Source organism: Xyrauchen texanus, chromosome 9 (assembly GCF_025860055.1).
Source record: "Xyrauchen texanus isolate HMW12.3.18 chromosome 9, RBS_HiC_50CHRs, whole genome shotgun sequence".
In the NCBI taxonomy this organism is placed as follows: domain Eukaryota; kingdom Metazoa; phylum Chordata; class Actinopteri; order Cypriniformes; family Catostomidae; genus Xyrauchen; species Xyrauchen texanus.
In genome coordinates, this window is record NC_068284.1 from 14940869 (window position 1) to 14965505 (window position 24637).

At 40.7% G+C, this 24637-nt stretch overlaps 1 pseudogene; it reads left to right on the forward strand.

The window, feature by feature from the left end:
• The first annotated feature begins 5199 nt into the window (after positions 1-5199).
• LOC127649405 (NACHT, LRR and PYD domains-containing protein 3-like) overlaps positions 5200-24637 on the forward strand; it is a 50575-nt pseudogene continuing 31137 nt past the window's right edge.

The following is a 24637-nucleotide window of genomic DNA, read 5'->3' on the forward strand; positions in this document are numbered from 1 at the left end:
AGGAGACATGCGTGCCTGCATCGTAACCGAGTCCCACACAACACCCAGAAACGTTGTGCACTGGGATGGTTGTAACACACTCTTTTTGTGTTGAGTCTCAACCCCAAACTTCGAATATGGCCAAGGACGACATCTCGATGCCGAACCGCCATTTCTCGAGACTGGGCCAGAATGAGCCAGTCATCGATAAAATTCAGTATCGCGGATGCCCTGAAGTCTCAGAGGAGCAGGAGCTGCATCCATACATTTGGTGAATGTGCGGGGAGAGAGTGCTAGGCCGAACGGAAGAACCCGATATTGGTAAGCTTCAGCCCCGAGCGAACCTCAGGAACCTCCTGTGACATGGAAGGATGGGTACATGAAAATAGGCGTCTTTTAGATCTATCGTGACAAACCAGTCCTCGGATCTGATCTGACTCACGATGACAGGAATGGTAAGCATTTTGAACCTGAACCTCCTCAAAGGCCGGTTCAAAACTCTGAGATCTAAAATCAGCCTCAACCCCCATCCTTTTTGGAACTATAAAGTACCGGCTGTAAAGACCGGACTCCCGTCTGAATGAGGAACACGTTCTATGGCCTCCTTCAGCAGCAGAGATTGCACTTCTTGTTCCATCACCTGAGCCTGCTCGGATCCACTGTAGTCTACACCACCCCAGAGAATTTGGGGGCGAGTGCCGAACTGCAGTCTGTACCCTGATTTTATTATATGCAGGACCCATGCAGATATGTTGGGAAGATGATTCCATGCCTCTACAAAATCTACTAAGGGAACCAGCCTCTCGAGGCTGGTCTCGGGTGTTTTTCGAGCACTGTTCTCGACTTCCTGAAGCGAGATACCGGCAGGATTTAGTCGATACAGTCCTTGTGACCACAATTGATGTGTGTTTTTTATTTTTTGACACGAACGGCACGGTGTGCGTTCGCTGGAAATTGATGTGGCCCGAAGCGTCAGAGACAGCGGGAACCGACACCGATTTCCTGAGGACTCCGCTGCGAGAGCAACAGACAGCCCTCCGAGGTTCTACCACCTCGGTAGGACCTCTTTCCCGAAGCTTCTACTAAGGGAACCAGCCTCTCGAGGCTGGCCTCGGGTGTTTTTCAAGCACTGTTCTCGACTCCCTGAAGCGAAAGACCGGCAGGATTTAGTCGATACGGTTTCTGTGACCACAATTGATGCTTGTTGGTTTTTTTTATTTTTTTTTTAATTATTATTTATTTTTTTATTTTTTTGACCACGAACGGCGCGGTGTGCGTTCAGCTGGAAATTGATGTGGCCCGAGCGTCAGAGACGGCGGGAAACCAACACCGATTGTGTGCGGCCATGTAAGCCCTACTTATTAAAGCAGATGTATCTCTGCAGGGCTTACTAGGCAGCGCCAGGGTTTTAGCCCATATCCCGTGCCCCCAAAACGTCGTCTGTAATCAAACACTGGGGCTGGAGATACGGGACGAATCGCGGTTTACCCCACGATCTCGTTTTAGATATCTTTGTGGAGATCGGGAAAAGCGGCAAACCCCGGCGCTGATGTTGTGATCTGTGCTGCAGGAAACGCACGTCTAATTTGCTTTCAACTTGCGTTCCCTGCTCATTTTGTGGCCAGCTGATATTCAGTCTGGCCACGGCACGCGTCACAACCTCAATCAGCTCCTCATAAGCTTGGCCAAAAACTGGCGTGCTTGGCTCACGGTCGTCTGCATCGATGCTGAGCATATCCACTTCCTCGGAAGCAGTGAGCTCAAGCAACGGGACCTGATCATGGGCAGAAGAAGCCGCGATGCAGGCTTCTGCACCACTCACAGTAGGCTCGGGATCCTCAAACGAAGAATGAGAACGTGCCGCAGCAGTCTCATTCTCATCTGCAAAATCCCGCTGCGAACCCCGCGATTTCAATCGCCGCGCTGCCTCAACAGACGCGGGACCAAAACCGTGGGGAACGCGAGCCTGACCGTGCTCATCAAAGCACGCCAACCGGGAGCGCAGCACTCTCATGGGTAGTGCTTCACAACTTTCACAGGCAGATCCCTCGAGAGCTGCCTGTGCGTGCTGCGCTCCCAAACAGTTCACACATAAAGCGTGCGTGTCCCTACACGTAATGAAACGAGGGCAGGGGTGCACGCACTTCATGAACTGTTGGGTGGCCATAATATTTTTAAATCAGACAAACAACACCAAATAAGACAAACAATTTCAACATAGAGCGCTTGCTGAAGAGCGAAAGCTAATGTGTGTGTGTACCGGCGTCACTTTTATGCATCCGGTTATGCCGTCACATGTTACATCATGACGCAACACCAATCAAGATTGGAATAGTTTCATTCATAATTCAGAGGCGCACGCTAAGGAGCGTTCCCCAAAGAGTCGTTTTCAACGACGCAGTGCGAGTTCCCTCGGAAGGGAACAGAAAAAAAAGTGTTAGTTTCAAAAGTTGTGATACTGCATTTTGTTTACAGTGCTTTATTTGCTGTTGTGTTTTAGTCTGTGTCAGAAAGAATCTCCTGAACCCAGCTGTGTGTCCATGAAGAGTGGCGAGTCAATGAATACTCCAATTAAATTTAGGTCAGGAGATTCTTCTGTGTTGAGAGCTCAGGTGTTTTATATATATATATATATATACACACACATTATTCATTCATTTACTGGTGTGAATTCAATGCATTAGTATGATAATTTACTGAAATATCACTGGTAAATTCAGAAATACAGTTAATTACCATAGAGTTTACCATATTATTTTCATCATCATATATGAAGATGCCATACAATTAGACATTACAGAAAAATGCAATACCACATAGGGGCAGATTCTTTGGTAGGAATTAATACATTTTACTTAATATAAAGAGATCACTTTTTACTCAGCAATTCTTCTTAATCATTCAGTCAATTATTAAATAATTACATTTTTCAGTTTTGTCAAAACATTATAAATTGTTGATTAATTGTTGTTTTCCCCTCAATATAAATCAGAAGTGAACAAACAAACTGAACAAAGTGACTCACGTGAAAGGGTGGAATATTGTGTTGGTGAAACCGTAAAGGTGTTTCTGTCATGTGAGATTTTGGAACAGTGTTTGAATGCTGTTGTGTTTTAGTCTGTGTCAGAAAGAATCTCCTGAATCCAGCTGTGTGTCCAGTCACTGGATCTTCCAATTGAATTCGGTTCGGGAGACTCTGATCTCAGGTGTTGTGTAGTATGAGAAATATACACATTATCCATTCATTTACTGATGTGAGTTCAATGCATTGATACATATTCACAAGAAAATGCAATGTTCTGTCGAACTATAGTCAACAGCAGAATGGATCAAAATCTTATATTGTACAGAAGAACTTGGATTCCATTTTCATAGTATGTATGTGTGCATTTTCTGGCCCAACATAACAGTATTTAAAATAAAAATAAAAAACCTGTAAAATCCTTGCTACAATTGTACATCATTTAAAGTGTTTTAATTTCTTTACAAAAACACCTCACCATGCTCTGGCCTTAATATACACTCACTAGCTGCATTTCCACTATCAGGCCAATGCAAGCTGGGGCTATCAACTGGCCAGCCGGGGCCAATAGCCTTGGACCTCGAGCCACAAGACCAAAATTGATATGCGTTCCCACCATTGGGCTAATAGCCCCACAGTGTTGCCCTAAAACCCACCCTTAACACATCGCCCTGGTGCCAACGTCACACACTCCACCCATTTCACAAGCCAGAGGGAAGGTCAAGCTGAGGTATCATGTTATCTAGTGATCTACAGTATCGAGTTTATATCTATATGTAAACATTAGCTAGCTAGCAAGATAAGTTAACTTTGACAACTCACCGACTGTAACTGCTATGGTCTCCCGAGTGGTCTCTCCACTAACAGCGGGATGATGTCCCAGCACACCGTCCACAATCTCGAACCATGGAAAGTTTTTTCACTGTTTTGTCCATTGTGCATTTTAACGGATTTGCACTGTACTTGCAAAAACAATTTTTCCCCGAACCAGTACCGCTGTATACACAACCTGGCAAGTTAATTGAATCTACACCTTTGACACTGACCCTGCCTCACTACCCAGTTGGCCTTGTTTGGCCCAAGGGTAATTGGCAAACCTAAGGCCATTGGCCACAATGAAGCCCTGGAAGTGATAGTGGGAACGCACTAGCACACCCTAATTTTGCCCTAAGTGGAAACACATCTACTTAGCACTTTATTAAGAAGACGTGCACCTACTTATTCATGCGATTATCTATTAACCCAATCATGTGGCTGCAGTGCATTGCATAAATCATGTAGATACAGGTCAGGAGCTTAATTTAATGTTCATATCATCCATCAGAATGGGGAAAAAATGTGCTCTCAGTGATTTCCACTGTGGCATGATTGTTGGTGCCAGACAGGCTGGTTTGAATTTTTCTGCTGGGGTTGTCACGCACAACAGTTAGAGTCTAGAGTTTACTCAGAATGGTGCCAAAAACAAAAAACATCCAGTGAGCAGCAGTTCTGCAGATGGAAACGCCATGTTGATGAGAAAAGCATCTCAAAATGCACGTTGAACCTTGAGGCGGATGGGCTTCAACAGCAGAAAACCACGTCGGGCACTTTATTAGGACCATAGTGTTCCTAATTAAGTGCTCAGTGTGTGTATATTTCCCACCTACCTATGTTGGCCACTTGCAATACAAAGCTTTTAAATGACAATTAATGAATTAGCTCATCAATGTTTATCCCCAAACCTGTGTTGTGCTGACAAAACTCATCCAATTCAGCAAGCAGCCAATCCAATTCAGCCATCACTTTTGCCTTCTGCATATGTAAACACTATTGGTCGATGATTAACTGGAATTTTAGTTTGATGTGTTATCAGGTGTGATATAATTCATTGATGTGTATTTGTTTTCAGACAGCACTAACCTACAAATAAATTAAGTCCTAATACGTGTGTAATGATACTACAGTTCACCCTCTGTTGGGAGATGGTGGTTGGTGAATGCTGAATGGTGTTTGATTGTTTGTAAATACACTGTGATTTCAGGAACTTGAGCACAAAATCATCTCTGTTATTAAGAATGAGCTAAAAAGTTTCAAGAGACTGCTGAGTCCAGATTTCCCTGAAAGCTCTGAGCAAGAAGAGGAGGATCAGAGTCAGAGTACAGTCAGAGAGGGCTTTCTAAAGATCACACTGGACACCCTGAGGAAGATGAAGCAGACAGACCTTGCAAACACACTACAGACCAGTAAGAGCTTTGGATCATCACATTATTACTTTAACTGATGAAAGTGTATTTTTTATCAAGAACCCTCTGCCTCCAATGTATTGTATGTTATACAAAAAAAACATGTGTTGTTTATTAGTGTTGAATTCCTTTATCAGAGGAGTACAACAGAACCTAATTTTCCATTTTGATCAATTAATCATTATTCATAAATAGGACAAATGTTAATTCTCCTTCCCTTTCATCTACTTATCAGAACTAATGCCTTGGTATCAACGAAAACTAAAATCTAGACTAAAAGACAGATTTCAGAGAATTAATGAAGCAAACTCTAATCATAGCAACTCAACATCTTTGATTGAGATCTACACTGAGCTCTACATCACAGAGGGAGGGAGTGGAGGAGTCAATAATGAACATGAGGTGAGACAGATTGAGAAAATGTCCAGGAGACTAGATATGCAGGAAACACCAATCAAATTCAATGACATCTTTAAACCCTTTCCTGGACAAGACAAACCCATCAGAACTGTGCTGACTAAAGGAGTTGCTGGAATTGGAAAAACAATCTCTGTGCAGAAGTTCATTCTGGACTGGGCTGAAGGAAAAGCAAATCAGGAAGTTCACTTCATATTTCCATTTTCTTTCAGAGAGCTGAATTTAATAAAGGAAAATGTAAGTCTAATAGAACTTCTAAATTGCTATTACACAGAAACAAAGGAATTGAAATTGACAGATTATGATATCTATAAAGTCTTGTTCATATTTGATGGTCTGATACATATCTGGATGAGTGTCGACTACATCTAAATTTCCAAAACAATAAGAGCCTGTCTGATGTAACAGAATCAGCCTCAGTGGATGTGCTACTGACCAACCTCATCAAGGGGAATCTACTTCCTTATGCTCAGCTCTGGATAACCTCTCGACCAGCAGCAGCAAATCAGATCCCTCCTGAGTATTTTGACCAAGTCACAGAGGTACGAGGGTTCAAGGACCTTCAGAAGGATGAATATTTCAGGAAGTGAATAATTAATAAGAACCTGGCCGATAGAATCATCACACACATCAAGTCCTCAAGAAGCCTGTACATCATGTGTCACATCCCAATCTTTTGTTGGATGTCAGCTACTGTTCTAGAGAGAATGATGGGGGAAGTTGAAAGTGCAAAGATCCCCAAGACTCTCACACAAATGTTCATGCACTTCCTGATCTTTCAGACCAAACTGAAGACCCAGAAGTATGATGGGAAATGTGAAATAGATCCTCATCAGGCTAGAAAGAGCATTCTGTCACTAGGAAAGTTGGCTTATGAACAATTGGAGAAAGGGAACCTGATCTTTTATGAGGAGGACCTGAGGGAGTGTGGCATTGATGTCCGAGAAGTGTCCGTGTACTCCGGAGTTTGTACTGAGATCTTCAGAGAGGAGTTTGGACTGCACCTAGGGAAGATGTACAGCTTTGTGCATCTAAGTATTCAGGGGTTTCTAGCTGCTTTATTCAAGATGCTTTCCACTTCTCAACAAAAAACAGAACTCTGGAATTCATTCAGTTCAACATCACATTTAATGAAGCAAGAAGTGGACAAGGCCTTACAGAGTGAGAACGGACACTGGGATCTTTTCCTCCGATTCCTTCTTGGTCTCTCACTGAAGTCAAATCAGACACTTTTACAAGGCCTCCTGAGAAAGACAGTAAGATGCTTCCACAGCAATCCAGAAACAGTTGCATACATCAAAAAGAAGATCAGAGAAATCCATCAACCTATTCCACTGTCTGAATGAACTGAATGATCATTCTCTAGTGCAGGAAGTCCAAACATACCTGAGCACAACAGGTGCCAGTTGTCTCTCTAAAGTCAGACTCTCTCCTGCTCAGTGGTCAGCTTTGGTGTTTGTGTTGCTGAACTCAGAAGAGGAGCTGGATGAATTCAAACTGAGTAAATACGATCCATCTGAAGAATGTCTTCTGAAGCTGCTGCCAGTGGTCAAAGCATCTAGAAAATCTAAGTGAGTATTTTGTGTTGCAAAATATTTTACTTCATTATATAGTTTTCGATTCATGTAGATTACAAGTTTTCTGGTTCTCTGTAAGTCTGTCTCACTGCAGTATTGAAGAGAAAGTTTTTGCTGCTCTGGCTTCAGCTCTGAGATCAAACCCTTCACACCTGAGAGAACTGAATCTGAGCTATAATGAACCTCGAGACTCAGGTGTGAAGCTACTCTCTGCTCTACTGGAGGATCCACACTGTAAACTGGAGAAATTACAGTGAGTACTATTTTTCAAACTGCATTTTCAAACAGTTGACAGGACAAAATCAAAGCTTTCTTTATGTTAGAAAATTCTTGTTCCACTCATCAGTTGTTCTTTCATCATGAACACACACAAGCCTGGGCACAAGCATAATCACGTGAAGATTTTTTAAAAATTTGGTTAAAATATAAGGAATAATTTCTCTAGACCAAAATGTCTTTCAGTAATACATTGCTCATATGTAAATGTATTATTATATATTTTAAAAATCTTTTTATGATTTTTATCTACACTCACTGAGCACTTTATTAAGAACACTATGGTCCTAATAAAGTGCCCGATTGTACAAAGTGGTTATCTGAGTTACTTCAGCCTTTCTGTCAGCTCCAACCAGTCTGGCTATTCACCATTGACCTCCTTCATCAAGGAGTTTCTGTCCGCAGAATTGACATTCATTCGAAGTTTTTGTTTTTGGCACCATTATGAGTAACCTCTAGAGACTGTTGTGCATGAAAATCCCAGGAGATCAGCAGGTACAGAAATACTCAAACCAGCCCTTCTGGCACCAACTATCATGTCATGGTCGAAAACAAGGAGAACACATTTTTCCCCATTCTGATGGTTGATGTGAACATTAACTGAAGCTTCTGACCCATATCTGCATAATTGCATGGATTGTGCTGCTGCCACTCGATTGGCTGATTAGATAATCGCATGAATAAGTAGGTGGACATGTGTTCCTAATAAAGTGCTCAACGACCGTAAATGTCTTTAAAAATCTTTAGAAGTGGCTAGACAAATGTTGACATTAGATAACATTTCAGCTGCAGGTGCAAAATACACATTTAGTCATTGATTCAGTAAGATTTCTCATACTTTTGTGTTGTTTTCTTATTCTGGATCTTAACTGAAACATCATGAATTTTAAATAATTTAGTTTGAAATGTCTATTCACTCCCGGCTATATACAAAAATAAAAATTACAATTCCTATGCTGGTCTAAGCTGGTTAATGCTGGTTAGTGCTGATTTTGGTGCTGGCCTAGCCGTTGGATCAGCATTGCCATGATTTTCACCAGGACAACTTAGCTGATGAAGTTGTTTGACCAGCATGGTCTTTCTGGTGAAGCTTCATTCATGACTAAAGTCTTTGAAGCATAAAAGCATGTTTAATTTCTCTAATAAAAAAAAAGTATATTCAGTGCTTGCATTTAAATGTGTTGCGTTTACAATGCTTGCATTTTACGAGGCTGAAATGTAACATTGTTTTTTTTTTCTTCCCTTGTTCTCCTCAAATTGGAATGCACAATTCCCAATGCGCTCTATGTCCTCGTCGTGGCGCCGTGGCTCACCTCAATCCATTTTTGTTCTTGAAAGAAATAGATGCTTCCTTTCACCAATTGATTGCAAATTATTATTATTACAGTTTGAAACAAGTGGTATTTATTCAATTCTTTCTTTACCCGTGATGGCAGACATATACTGTGTCACATATTCCATACAAAAGCATTCTAAATTGCTAATTTGGTACTCAAGAAAATGTTCTTATTCATTGAAAATGGTTGCGCTACCAAGCGGTTTTACCCCATTTGCTGAGTTCTTACAAGTTGCTTTACACTTGCAAGTCAAATTTTGATTTTAAAAATTGGCAGAAAGAAACCCATTTCTCCTGAAATTCTATTTTCTCATAGTCTATTGTTTTAGAGAGATGAAGGCTATTCCATGCATTACTGCTTTGAAAAAAATATTTCCAACCAGGATAGAGAGGGAGGTGGACGGCCCAGATCCACAACAAAAAGATAAGTAAATCACAGTCTCCAGTTTAAGAAACTGACTTCTCACAGGTCCTAAACTAACAGCTTCTAAATGCCAAAGACCTGCATTGTTGCAAGGATTTTTGTACAATCAGAACATTTTAAGTAATTCAATTTTTTTTTAAATATAAATAGCCATTTGTAACATCCTAAATGTCTCTAAATCAGCTATAAACTACATAATGTGCATTGTGACTGAAATGCTTTCCTATATCAGGTTTATTCTCATTGTATGTCCAAGTATTTTGGTTATTAAGTTAACATACTGTACAAAACTAATATAATGCAATATCATATTGGAGGAAATTAATCCTCAATGATATTACAGCAATTATCCAGATATGGAATGAGATTATTAAGCAAACTGTTATCAACTCTTACATGCCAACTGAATAAAATAAGGCAAAAAAACTAAAACATTTCACACAGTGTTTAGTGAGAGATATGATTGCTTCAAAGACTAAAACTGGTTGTTCTGTATATGTATTATTGTATTACCGTTGTAATAATAAAGTCCTAACTAACATTATGGTTATTTAACCTATTGAGATATTAACACGGTAGTACAATACCGGACTGATGTGGTTTGATAGAAGCATCTGAGCGTGCAATGGTGTGAGGAACCGGACGGTGGGAAAAAATAACTTTTAGTGAAAAGTTAAAATAAAATCGCAATATATGTAATAGTAACTATATCAGATATTATTAATAAAACATGGGAACTCATTGCGTGGACATTTTCTGCCTTCATATTTTTATTTTGGGTATATTTTTGTTAACTTCAAATGCATTTTTGACCAAGTCCACGTTAATTTCCGACACTGTTGGCATTGTATCTTTCTAAGGTATTTAAAAGTTTGTTTTAGGCATATAGCTGCAGGTAAACAAGATATTCCCACATATATGTCAAACTGCATTGTGTTAATTTAATTTACAGGTTCATGATTTTATTATGGGGGTCTACTAGAATAGGTTTACATGCTTTTATGTAAAAAAAACCCCCACTATATTCCTCATACTGTACATTTCTGCTAAAACTGTTTTCATCCTCTGGCTCAAATGCTGTGATTTAGGTCCTATCTCTTTAAAGCCCCCCTTTTCGAAAAGCCCAGTGTGCTCTGATTGGTCAGTTGGCCTAGTTGGTTGTGATGGGTTAACCACATAACCCATGTTGGAAATGTAACAGCCCTTACCATAACGTTAGTTACACATGTAACTGTGGTTCTTTGAATTCCGGATGACCGCCAGAAGCAGTGTAAACACTACTGGATTATCGCAACACCAGCCAGATAGGTCGAGAGAATATACCAACAAAGTCACGTAGTGACGTATGCTGAGCCCTGGGGGTTATTAACCACAGTCGCTCAGCACTCTGCCTCGGTCCGCCTTTCTCGTGCATTCCGAGTGACCAAGAACTCTGGCGGTCATCCGGAATTCACAGAACCACAGTTACATGTATAACTAATGTTCTGTCTCATCCCTACTGACCGCCAGTGGCAGTGTAAACACTACTGGATGACACATACCAACATTGTCATGAGGAATGCCACCAACCTGATGAAAAATTAAGGCCGCTCCTGAAGAACTGCAGAACTCACGGCATGATGAGCAGCAACGTTGACCTAATAAAACCTGGCAAACGTGCATGGAGAAGCTCAGGTAGTGGCAGTGCAGATGTCAGCTAACGAAACTCCTCTAAAAACAGCACACGAAGATGAGATGGCCATTGTGGAATAACAAGTTAGCCCCCAGGGCAATGGTTGCCTTGCTGCCTTGAAAGCCAGTGTAATATTTTCCACTATCCAGTTTGACAACCTCTGCTTCGACACTGAAGCACCTTTCTTCACACCACCATAGCAGACAAATAACTGGTCTGACTGTCTAAATTGATCAGTAGTGTCCACATAACACTTCAAGGCATGAACAGGACACAATAGTTGAGCACTTGAATCAGACCCTGAAGATGTCTGAAAAGAGGCCAGTTCAATCTGCTGGTGTATGAACGAGGAAGAAGGACTTTTGGAAGAAAAGGATTGGGTCGTAGGACCACCCCGGAGTCATCCGGCAACCATCGCAAGCACAATTCATTAACAGACAGTGCGTGCAACTCACTGACTCGTTTCACAGAAGCAATAGCCAACAAAAAAGCAGTCTTCAAGGTTAACATTTAATGTCAATACTTTGCAAGGTCTCAAACTGGGATTAGCAAAGGAATGCAAGCACGATTGGCAAATCCCACATGGGAAAGTGAGGATTCTGAGCAGGCTTCAGATGGCATGCGCCCTTCAGAAAACTGCCGACAAGACTGTGAGATCCAAGAGAAGATCCCCCAATTGGACCATGATATGCAGAAATCACAGCGACATACACTTTCAACGTGGAAGCCGCTTTGCCCTCCTCCAGTAAATTTTGAAGAAAGCTTAAGATGCTCGGAATGTCACACATTGTAGGATCAAGCCCCTGCTTCTCACACCATGCAGAAATAAGCCTCCAGTGGGAGGCATAAATCTGTCGTGTGGAAGAAGCTCTAGCATTGGAGATTGTGTGAATAACCGCAGGATTACAATGTTCCAGATAAGGATTTAACCCAATGGCCAGACCCAAAGCTGCAGACGAGCTGGATCCGGGTGCCAGATTCTGGCCTCCAGCTGGGAGAGGAGGTCCTTCCTGGGGGGAAGCTTCCATGTATTCCCTGACAGAAGTCTCAGCAATTAAGGAAACCATGGTCTGGCTGGTCATCACGGTGTCACAAGTAGCACTCTGTGCACAGGGAGATCCTGTGTGATGCCTCCCATAACAGAGGGATAGTTGGGAACACATATAGTAGGCAGTTCGGCCATTCATGAGACAGTGCATCCTGGCCCAAGGGACTGCACACTTCTGTCCTTGCGAACCATATACGACAGTGAGCAGTCATCTCCGAAGTAAGCTGTAGAGACCTGCTGGATTTCGTGCTGCCCTGTTATTTCAGATGGAACACTGTTGAGGTATTGTTGAACCGAACAAGAAAATGGCGGCCTGCCAGGACTGGCATGAAATACTTTAAAGCCATGAACACTGCACGTAGTTCCAGCAGGTTGATATGTTCTGTGGCCTGGTTTGGTGTCCAGCACCCGCAAATACCCCTCTGATTCTATGTTGCCCCCCCACCCTGTGAAGAAAGCATCAGTCGTGCCCAACTCCCGACGAGAGGGAACAACACACGGGTTCTCTAACTCTATCTGTCTCCACCACCTCAACGTACGTATGCAAAGTTGAGAAATTCCAATCAGTCGATAGTGATGTCTGGTGGGATCTAGCCGCAAACTGTTGTTCCATAACTGGAGTGGTCTGAGGTGGAGTAAACCCAGGGGAATCACCACTGTAGCAGCGGTTAACATCCCTATTAGTCATAGGACCACCTGGTACTGCAATGACACACCCGGGTGAAAGTGAGCCAAGAGTTGCAGAATGTTCGTCACACATTCCAATCTTAGAGTGCTGTTTAGGTGGACCAGAATCTGTGAGGCCAATTGAAAATTCAGCCACAAAATCTTTACATGGTGGCACGGTAAAAGAAGTCGCAGCTGTGGCCTGCCTGAAAAAGACATTGGTTTGGGCAGATTGGATAGGTGACTCATCAAGTCCTAGATGAGCAATTGCCATTCAGAGCACAGCCAAAGTTTGATCAGAAGAGGGCTGGGTCTGTCCAGATGACTGAACCCACTAGACAGTGAAAACATCCTGAGGTGATGGTTGTGCCGTCACAGACACAACCGTCTTTGAAAGTGAATTCCTCAACATGCGAATGTTCATCACATCACGATGTGGCCCTCCTCTTAGATGGGAGGGGAGCGTCAGCTGCCGCAGAAGCCCTGCGCTTCTGAGTGCGAGAAGGAGCTACATCCAACTGTCCGAATTTCACCATTGAATTAGGGTCTAATTCAGCAAGACGGAGCCACCGTTCCGACGTAGGTAAAAGACTGCAGTGCAGAAACGGGTCCACGAGAGCCTCTCTCAGATGTTGAACACCCAAACACGACGGTCAGATGTCATGACCGTCATCCGGGAGAAGATTATTAGGGCACAGCTGGGGGTCAGTGGGAAACCAGTGGCAATCGAGCTGTGAGCCATAGTTACTCGCTAATAACACCTTTGGATAGCACCGTAAGGTTTAGGTCCAGCAGAAGGATGTAATGAAGCACAAGACAGGCAAGGAAAATAATAATTATATGATTCCTCTGGGAGAACCGACAGGTAATGGCAAGAAATATCTCACGAAAAAGAGAAAATATATATCTAAAATGGCCGATGGATTGAACCAAGGGGCACAGAGTATCATATAAGTTCGAGAAAAAATGCTCAGAACAACTGAATGGATGATGATAAGGTCAACAGGAGACGTTAACTTATATTGCGGAAAACACCAGCCACCGGATTGCAACGAAAGGCACAGTATGTTACAGACGAAAAGGAATGAAACTCACCAAAACGCAGCTAAAATACTTCAGATCCGTTGAAGTGGTGTAGATGCGTGCTGACACAGCTTGAGAGGATGATATCTCGCTGCTCTTGTAAGCTTTCTCAACCAGGCTAGAAAGCGAAAGAGCAGAGTGCTGAGCGACTGTGATTTATAACCCCCAGGGCTCAGCATAAGTCACTACGTGACTTTGTTGGTATATTCTCTCGACCTATCTGTCTGGCGCTGCGATAATCCAGTAGTGTTTACACTGCCTCTGGTGGTCAGTAGGAATGAAACAGAACTGAGTTTCAGGCGTCTTTAACAGCTGTAAACACTATTGTAACAACGGTAACAGTGGTGTCAGTTTTTTCCGTACCAGTTTGAGTCCGATAATGAATGAAATAATGAACAACAAGCTGATCAACCCGAACCACCTTCGCAAGCATAAATTGAGCAGGATGTTTTACAGTGGTAAGTTTTAATTTTGGAGCTTACTTACTAGTACACTTTTTTGTCCCCAATTTTGAATGCCCAATTTTACAAATCTCAGTTGCATCCACGTCTGAGACAGTCAATCCGTGCATCTTATCACGTGGCGTGTTGAGTATGTGACCTCCGAGCTTCACGTTGTTCTCCGTGGCATCCACGCACAACTCCCTACGTGCCCCACGGATAGCGAGAACCATTAGCTAGCAGGTTAGCAGAGGCCTAGAGCTGTGCACTGGGTGTACACCATAGCTACAACACAAAACTCTGCATTTGAATTCTCTGTAGCATATAAATCCACAAATAATAAAGCGTATTTACAGGTTGTGATCCTGATGTGCAAGATTGTCCCAACAAAGTTTTACCTGCACCATCTTTCAGGAGTAACCATCTTGAAAATCCGGCATTGGCTGTGATTACTGCTAAATAATTCTTCAATTTGTTTGCCTTTGGAAGTCCAGACAAAGAGGTTTTGCTTTCAGAGCAAGGTTTTGCTTTCGTGAATTGTTCACATTTGTTTGAGGGTGGGCCAACGTAGCCCTTTGGTGGGCATTATGCAAATGTGTTACATAGTGACTTTACGGAAGAAATAGCTGGACTACAATCCAGCCATTTTTTGTAGTTCTTGAGCAGTGTTGTCTGTGGGAGAGAATAAATCCCTTTTGCATGGACTTTGTGCTTTGTAACTTTGCAGACCTTTTAAATGCACAAACATCTACATTACACACTAAAGAAAAGGTAAAATCCCAAAAAGCATGATAGGGCCTCTTTAAAAAGAAGTGAATTTTGTTCAGTTGTTAAACGTGTTCAGACGGATCCCTCGTACCTGAATGAACGGCTCCTTTTATGCAAGCTGCTGTGCCCATGATGCTGTGTCCTGCAGGCTTCCATTGTGCCAAGCACAGCACGTTTTAGTTTATAAACAGATTTAGCACTTATAACTTTCTTCTTCTTCCCAAAAATTCTTAAATATTATGTATTTTTTTTGTACTAAAAATAACTAGCGAAGTTGAATACTTTTTTTTTTTTTTTTTTCAATTTGGAATGCCCATTTCCCAATCCGTCCTCTTGGTGGCGTAGTGACTCTCCTCAATCCGGGACGAATTTCAGTTGCCTCCGCATTACCACAGAGACATAGCGCGTGTAGAGACTTCATGCCATCCACCATAGCATCCACGCACAACTCTTCAGGGTTTTTCCTGGTTCAAATTGAGGCAGAGGTGGTACCATGCTGATCAAAACCGTGATGTTAAGAACACGTAAATGTTGGCTTTGCATTAATACACTTCTAATGACCTGGCAACTGAACAATAGTGTCAATTACGCTCATCTGTTTTTTCATTTGGTTTTAGTCCTGTGTCAAATGTCAAAATGCTTTTTAGTTTTTATCATATTTAGTCAATCTTATCTACTTTTTAGTCAAGTTTTAGTTGACAAACTCTGGGCATTTTAATGTAGTTTTAGTAACATTTAGTCATATTGACATTTTAGTCACTGAACATTGTAAGCATTTTTTGCCATAAGAGTATTATTGACAAGCATTTGTCAATTTAGTCTATCCAAAACCTATATAAATATACACACACATGCATTTTATTGTTGTCATTTTAGTGTTATTTTTCACATAAAATTGATCTAATCATCATGATCTCATGATGATGACATTGCAAGCTGCAGACAGCAGTGGTGAGAGACGAGCGTTGCCGTGTTAGAGTGTGCATCAGCTGGTGGAACTTTAAATCTCTCCAGGTCTTGACTCCCGCTCAGATTGGGTCTCTTCCGCGACTGGTTGAAGCGGCTCTGACTGCACAGAAAATGACAGTTTTGGAGTTTTTGTTTATTTACATGGCACGCTCCCATATTATATGAACTTTAATTAAGTATGAAATAATCTTCAAGGGATCACCAAGCTGTCATCTTTGTTTCTATCAGACACTCGAGCTGCAGCGCTCCTCTCATCTCGCGTCATCATTATAGTTTTATATGATCTCAAGTTACATTAAATGACATCAAGCAACTATTTGACAATGGAATTGTTTTTATTATTATTGCAGAGATTTGCAGTTACAAATGACAATCCACCGAGTGCAATGCTTGTTAGTGTTAAGACACAAACCAGAGTTTTTTAGACAGCCGGAGGAGGCCGCCTAGTAATTCTCTATGCAGGAAAAACCCTGCTCACCACACGCCCCACCGAGAGCGAACCACATTATAGCAACTGGGCCAATTTGGTTGCTTAGGAGACCTGGCTGGAGTCACTCACCACACCCTGGATTTGAACTCGCGACTCCAGGGGTGGTAGTCAGTGTCAGTACTCGCTGAGCAACCCAGGTCCCCCCATATATGGCTTCTTAACTAATCTGTTTAATAAGAACATATCGTCTTTCTATTAACCATCTTACCATATTATTGTTTTACCATTACAATTATGCTTATCAAAGGAGAGTAATATAACTTTATACTCTGGGGGGGTATATATGTCTTGTAAATTTAGACCTATCACGCCGCATGGTGGCTTTAGTAATATGGAGTTTCAGATGTTTTGATGTTCAATCATAGAGATGAATTAAAGTGACACAATAAATGCATGTAATGTGAATGCATGCAATGTGAATCATAAGGGGCTCTCACATAGCCTAAAGTTTTGTTGCTTTGGCTGAAACTGAACAAATGCACACAGAACAGGTTTAAAATGATAGTCATCAGGATTGAACTACTCATAGACCAGCCTAAATGTTAATAGACCATCTGGTTAGAGTGCGAGGCACTGTGTAGGCTACTTGTAGCCTTACTGCCTTTGTGCATAATGCAATTTGTTACTGCCTTGTAAAAAGACTATAGGCGAGCATATTTTGAAACATTCATTGGAGGAAGAGAAGGAGGAAGAGAGAGAGATAATCTCTCATTACACACTCTCTCTCTCTAATCTCCTTTGTTAACCAACTTTACTCACATCACATTACTCACATATGTCTTCTTAAATAATCTGTTTAATAAGAACATATCGTCTTTTTTAACGGTCTTACCGTATTATCGTCTTACCATTACAGTTATGCTTATCAAAGAAGGCTAAATTTAGACCTATCACGTCGCATACACAGACTGTGGAGGCTGCCTATTGATTTCATAGCGATTAGTTTACAATGGCTTTCCTATGAACTAAAGAATACAATTTATGAAATGTTCCATTGTCTTTGATAAACTGTGAAAGATGCCAGAAAGATATGTTAAGTTGCACTTAATGGACTTAAGAGGTTCAAAGCTCTTGTTAATTTACAAAAGTTTTTATGAACTACTTAGATAACAATGTTTTTGGGAAACGCACCTTAGAGATTAAGTTCTACTTAAGTGCTTCTAACGTCCAACTTAGTGCTTCGGTAAACCTAGCCAATATTTGAAAGCCAGGGCTTTGGAGCATATGAGTGCACAAGTTGATTTGCCAGGTTAAAATAAACTGCAAAATGAAACCTAATTTTAAAATTTATTGAATTTAATGGGTGACATGTCATCAATGCTAAACATAAACCATATCCACAAATATTTTACAAAATTCTTTAAACAATCTAGTCCGAGTCCAAAAGGGGCAGAGTCAGACTCGAGTCCATAACAGGCCAAGTCCGAGTCGTGTCCGAATTAATCTGTTCATGAATCTGAATTAAAATTTTAAGCTTTTTTTAAACTTCACAGCTAAGAAAATCTATTTGTCAATATAAATGCAACAAAAACTCCTCTGTTGCATTTCATATTCACATTTTATGATTAGTTTCCTGCTGAGAAATTCTAATTGGTTTCAGAATGAAAGCATATGCTTTAGATGTATGAAGACAAAACTGTCTTCAACACAATTCTTATTGTGTTCTGTTGACATTTCACATTTCATTGATATTTGTTGATTTTTCCCCTCCACTCAAACATAGACTAATAAAAGTGAAAGCTGCATTAGTCATTACAACCAGAGTTATTATTATTTCAAATTTTTATTTTAGTTTTTTTTACTTCATTTTCAATTTGTCCATTCAATTTAGTTTAGTTTTATATAAATTATGGGTGAAATACATGTAATGTATTGTAATGTAATATAATGTAATTAAATACATTGAATGTGTTTAATACCATTTTAATAAATGGTCATATTAAAACATTTAATAATGCCCATAAAATAAAACAGAAAATATAAAGAGAAAAGATCAGATGAGGAGGAGAGAACCGGTTTGACAATAAAGTTTAATGATAAACTTAAACAAAAACACATAAACACATACAGGGCAGCTGCCTGTAGTTCTCTCTCTCTCTCGAACTGCCATATCCAGTCGCCTTTATCCCTTGTTCGCCTCATCAGGCTGATTGGGGTTCAGGGTACGTAATCTGGTCCGGCCCCACGCTCTTCCCTGCGCTGCCTCAGTGGGAGCCCATCGCTGAGGAGCCCATCGCGTGGTCCTCGATCACTCCTCTACCCTCTCTGGCGGTAGACAGTTGCTCCTCCCCGGGCAGACCAGAGTCAAACCTCCGAGCCCCAGTGGCAGAACGCCCCTCCGTGATTTCTGGCAGTCGGCATTGCACTCCTCTGCCCCTGGCAGCGGCTCTTTAGCTCCAGGTGGTCGGGGAGTCCAGTCCCTCCTTGCGGATGGCGGCCATTCCCCTCGTCTGGACGGTCGGGATACTCCGTCCCCTGGCGGATGGCAGAGTCACTCCCCTTGGTGGACGGCAGTGTCAAGGACTCTAAGACAGCATTACTCCTGCCTCCCAGTTGTGGCACCAATGTAAATGTATTATAAGTGAAAGGAGGAGGGGAGAACTGGCTTGACAATATAAATAAAGTTTAATGATAAACTGGGCAGCTGCCTGTAGTTCACTCTCTCTCTCGAACTGCCATCTCAGGTTGCCTTTATCCCTTGCTCGCCTCATCAGGCTGATTGGGGTCCGGGCCTGCATCATTCTGGCCTGGCCCCGCCCTCTTCTGCGCTACAGTATTTTTATTCTACTACAGTATTTTTATTCTACTACACTTCACACTTTTCAGTCCTCCTACTGTATCCATGTGTAGCCTACTTCTCTAAAGTTAAGATTTTATGACAAACTCTCCTTGAGATAAGGTGTTGTTCTTTTCACTTTATATTTAGTATGAATAATAGGTGAATAGAGACTTCTGTTCTTCATTGTATTTTCTGACTTTTCTAACTGAACATTTTGGGGAACGTACTTTTAAAAGTGTAGTTGCATTATTGATGTTTCTGGATGATAGTGGCTGAGCTTGTGTGGTGATTTCTCTCGTGCACACACACAGAGCACATACATGGGTGAGAGAGTGAGAGAGTACTTTGAAAGAGTGAGTGCTGTCGCACTCAGACAGAATAATCACACGTAAGGAGATATATGCGTGAAAACTGATGTGAAGGTGTCAAATACACAGAATGTATGATAGTACTTACTAACTGTAGAGAGCACATCATTATGAAAGAGGAGATGTCCTGGAAAAAGAGGATGTATGGTCACTCTATGTTACGTATTTCTTTGCTTGTTTGTCATTGCATCACAAATACCAGGGACTCTGACAAATATCCCGAGTCCAAAAGGCTCAAGTCTGAGTCAAGGTGGAGTAAAAAATGTATCTGAGTCCGTGACATGTCCAAGTCCATTAAAATTGGACTCATGACTCAGATTCTAATCCGAACTCAAGTACCCCAACTCTACCTATATCATTTGCACAATCGGGCAGTGGAAGCGCAAACATAGGGTAAATCTACAAATATTCACTGATTAAGCAGAGATCTGCGCTTTGCGACCAAACTGATACCGGTGACATCAATACATAACAATATGCGCATGACAGTGCCCTTCAGTGTTAGAGAAGGAATGTCGGAAGACGCACCAAGATATACAACTTTCCCCCGTAAATACAGTATAATATTGGCAAAATTTCTTCTGAATTTAATACTACATCATACGTCCATTTTGTACAAATTTGTGCACAAAGGTAGGCAATTGTTTGATTTAGGCCTAATTAATTTTCCATTCTTTAATGTATTATTTTTATTGTAATAAATAATTTTATTTAATTTTCAAATTTTTCTCCTTTTATGCTCAATTTTTTTCAAATTGAAAAACAAACTTTCAAAGCATACACAGCTGTTCTCTCTACCTGTAGCTTTCATCTTCAGCCGTCAACACCTGATTGCATTGTTCCACAATTGCATTGTGCATCAGTACTCTGCTGCTTTTCCTGCAGTTGCCAGATGTGGAAGGTTAAATTTCCAACTGAATTTGAACCACTGAATTTGAGGAAGCGAAATAGAGTGGGGAAAATTTTACCTGTTGAAAAATATAGATTGTTTTTTCAAATTTACTGAATATTTTAGAAATGAAATTAGTTTAGAAATGTTTCTAAATTAAATATTCAATGCCTAAAAATATAAGGTTAAATTTCAGCCTCGCAAAATGCAAGCACTGTAAATGCAACAAAGCTCTCAGTATATTTTTGTGATATTGTTGTGCTATCTGATATGGCAGTGATCTTTGACTATACTGACACCTAGCGGCACAGATGCAGCTCTCACAAAAGTAGAGTTTTCCATTACAAAACATATAGGGGATGTTAGTAGGGACGGTGATCTGAGACTAGACTCAATCCAGACTGGGTGAATTAGGTGAGTGTATATAGAGTCCTTGATGAGGTGATTGGGAACAGGTGTGGCTGATTAGAGTATGAGTGAATTGGAGCTGGTGATGGCTGGAGATGGGGAGATTGATGAGGGTATGGCAGTAACAAGCCATATGATAAGATGCGCAGGTTGACGTTCTCGGATGCGGAGGCAACTGAGATTCGTCCTCCACCACCTTGAGGCGAGTCACTACGCCATCATGAGGATTTAGAACGCATTGGGAATTGGGCATTCCAAATTGGGGAGGAAAACATTTTTATGTGTCTGAATAACCCTAACCCATAACTGGACTAACCAGCGGATCACTGCCACAGGTCCCTTTCTTTCCTTAATATACACACTTTTAGATTCAGTATTGAGTAAAAAGACTTTCAAAATAGGCCTATTCTCTACTGATTGTCTTCTTTCTTTTGAAGAGATTTTACAACTTTTGTAGTTATCACTGTAATGCTTTTTTCTCTCTCAACAGTCTGTCTGACTGCAGTATTGGAGAGGAAGCCTGTGCTGCTCTGGCTTCAGCTCTGAAATCAAACCCCTCTCACCTGAGAGAACTGAATCTGAACTCCATAATAATCCAGGATACTCAGGAGTGAAGCTACTCTGTGCTCTGCTTGAGGATTCACACTGTAAACTGGAGAAATTACAGTATGTAACAACATTTTTAACTGAATTTTGAAATGGTTGACGTGACTAGATCAAAATCTTTTTTTTCTCAACCAATATACTGTGTTTTGTACCAGTGGTTCCCAAACCCTCCAAATATTCAACACCCTTTCACATAGGGCTATCCCCTTGCTAACACAAAGAAATTCACACAATAATTTTTTTTAAATAAGTACTGAATATTTAAAACAATTATCTTTGTAAAACAGCTCCCTTCCTTGTATAAAACATGTTATATTGAATATGTTTTGTACATGTTATATTTATCATATACACATTGAATAAATGGCTTATTGATTAACGAGATGTGTGAAAGATAACTTGTGAACTCCCCCCATTGTGTCACGGGAGCAGGACACCATACCAGCACTTTATAAGAGCTGCCAGTACGTAAGAATAAATGCTGGTACTGTGTGAGGAATTTTGCATCGTTGCAGGTACGGCATTGCCTTCGAGCTCAAGGTGCTTTTTTATGTATCATTTGAAACTATCAGCAAGATTGGTCTCATTTGCTGAAAAAAAAAAAAAAACATCATGCTACAATGAAATAACAGGGCTCTTTGCTGTGAGTGAATATTAATGTGTGAATGTGGAATATTATTTTGGAGCACTACTGAGAGTGACATTTGATACCTGTCATCAAAGCTTATGGATTTATACCATCACCTTATATACAAATAACGGAAAAACATAAAAATTTAATTGTGGATGACTGATAAGTGCAAGTGCATAAGTAGATGCATTTTTCTTTTGTCAGTGAGAAATACATGAACTTAGTTTAAATGTTCTTTTAGACTGGGATGGAATTAAAAGAAAGGTAAATCTCAGAAATTTGTTCACGTACCCCCATCGTCACCTCACGTACCCCAAGGGGTACGCATACCACAGTTTGGGAAACACTGAGACAATTCTTGTTTCTCTCATAAATAGTTTTTTGAACATAAACACAAAAGCACATGTGAAGGAAAGATTTCAAATGTAGTTATGTTGGCTAGACAACATAATATTCTGTAATTCTACAAACTTGTTTTAGGGTTTTTTCAAAATCCCTGATTACAGCAATGGTGCTAGAATTTTAACAAGCTGAGCCATTGGATTAGATATACTCCCTCTTTAAAAAGGGATCTATCTCTACTCCAAAGATACAAAATTACCTTTATGAGACAGACGGCAAGCAGAAACGGTTGTCAAAAACAACAGCATCAAAATAGCGCCCTCAACTGACAGCTGCTATGAGCAACATGTCATAAAAATGGAATTAAACCTCAATATTTCGCTGCAATTAATATATGAGAATCCGCAAAATTATTGACAGCCAGAGAGCATCAGAGACTGTGACCCGTGGACACATTTTTGTTTACTGCTTACAGAGCTTTCAGCTGTCAAAGAGACTGGTGAGATATCTCATGACACTTATTTCATTAATATCTTTCAGGGAGTGAAATCTTTTTTGGATACATTTACATATTTTTTACAGCACCTTTTATTATTAATATAGGCTGGGGGCCCAATTGAAGGGCCCCAAAGCCTAAACAAAGGCCCCTTCAATTGGGCCCCCAGCTGTTGCGTTGTGTCCTGCGTCTATATTGTGTAAACTGTCTGTAACAGATAACAAGGATGTGCTTGAGGGCACATGTTATGCGTGGAGTAAACATATGGGAATGTAGGCCCATTCTGATTCGAATTGAGATTCCAGGACCGTGAAAGTATCCTACGTATTGCCCGTGATAAAGCTCCAATTTCCGTTGATGGGAAGAGAGTCAGCTTTTATCCAGATTTCTCATCAGATTTGATGAGCCGTAGAAGAGAAATGATTCCAGCACTCAAGGCATTAAAGGAGAAGAATGTCAAACGTCATCTCGTATATCCCACTCGTATTGTAATTTTATGGAGGGTGGTGGAATACGGATCTGTCACACACTGGACGAAGCAATGAAGTTCCTGTCGAAACATGACCGAGTAGCAGTGGACGTTGCTGAGTTGCTGTATTTTGAGACAGATATGGTCCCATATTCGTCCCAGTTTGAGCTGACTCAGCGATTATTTGTTAGTACAGACCGGGTGAGCGATTTTGCTGACTGATTACTCTGGAAACTTCACCTGATCATCCTTCGTCATCCGTGATTTCATTTGGATGGGTATTTCGATTTTAGTTTATTTCCCCACTTCCTTTGAGGAGTGAAGGTGGGTGCCTGTATTTTTTCGCTTACATTTTTTGTAAGTTTAGTTCTGGTTCAGCAGCTATGTTAGTGCTATTTTTGTGTATATATGTGTTTTCTTTTCTTTTGTCTATTTGCTTTTTTGAAAGATACATGTTAACATTTCAAATCTGTGGTGATAGTGGATCGATCTGTTTAGTGTTAATTCTTTATGAGGGCATTTTATATGGTGATTTGGATAACATAGATTATACATGATAAAGCCTTTGAAATTTGTGACATTTGATACAAAGGGTCTACATAGTCCAGTTAGAAGAAAAAGAGTCTATATGTACCTTAAGAAGTTGAGGGCAGAAATAGTTTTCCTGCAGGAAACGCATCTAACAGACTCTGAGCATAAAAAATTAAAACGAGAGTGGGTGGGCCAAGTGTTTGTGTCTTCGTTTAATTCTAAGTCAAATAAATATACCCCTTTTACGGTTACAAAATCTGTACTTGATCCATCAGGACGATATGTAATGATACAAGGGCATATGTACTCTGAACAGTGGACAATGTTAAATATATATGCTCCAAATATTGATGATCACTTGTTTATACAAAAGATTTTCCTTCAAATTGCTCAATCATCAGGCCCACTCTTGGTAGGTGGAGACTTAAACTTTTGTCTAGACAATGTACTTGATAGATTATGAAATATTTCAATCTAACTGATGTTTGGAGACAGGAACATCCACAAGATTACTCTTTTAATTCACATCCTCATGATACACACACACTCGTATAGATTATTTTTTGTTATCCGCCCAACTTTTATATCGTGTGTTGGTTGATGAATATCTCCCTAGTTTATTGAGTGACCATTCTCCCCTTGTAATGTGATTGTCCATCCCAGAGAAAACAGGAGGGACTTACAGGTGGAGACTAAATCCTATTCTTTTTAAACAATCTGAATTCCATA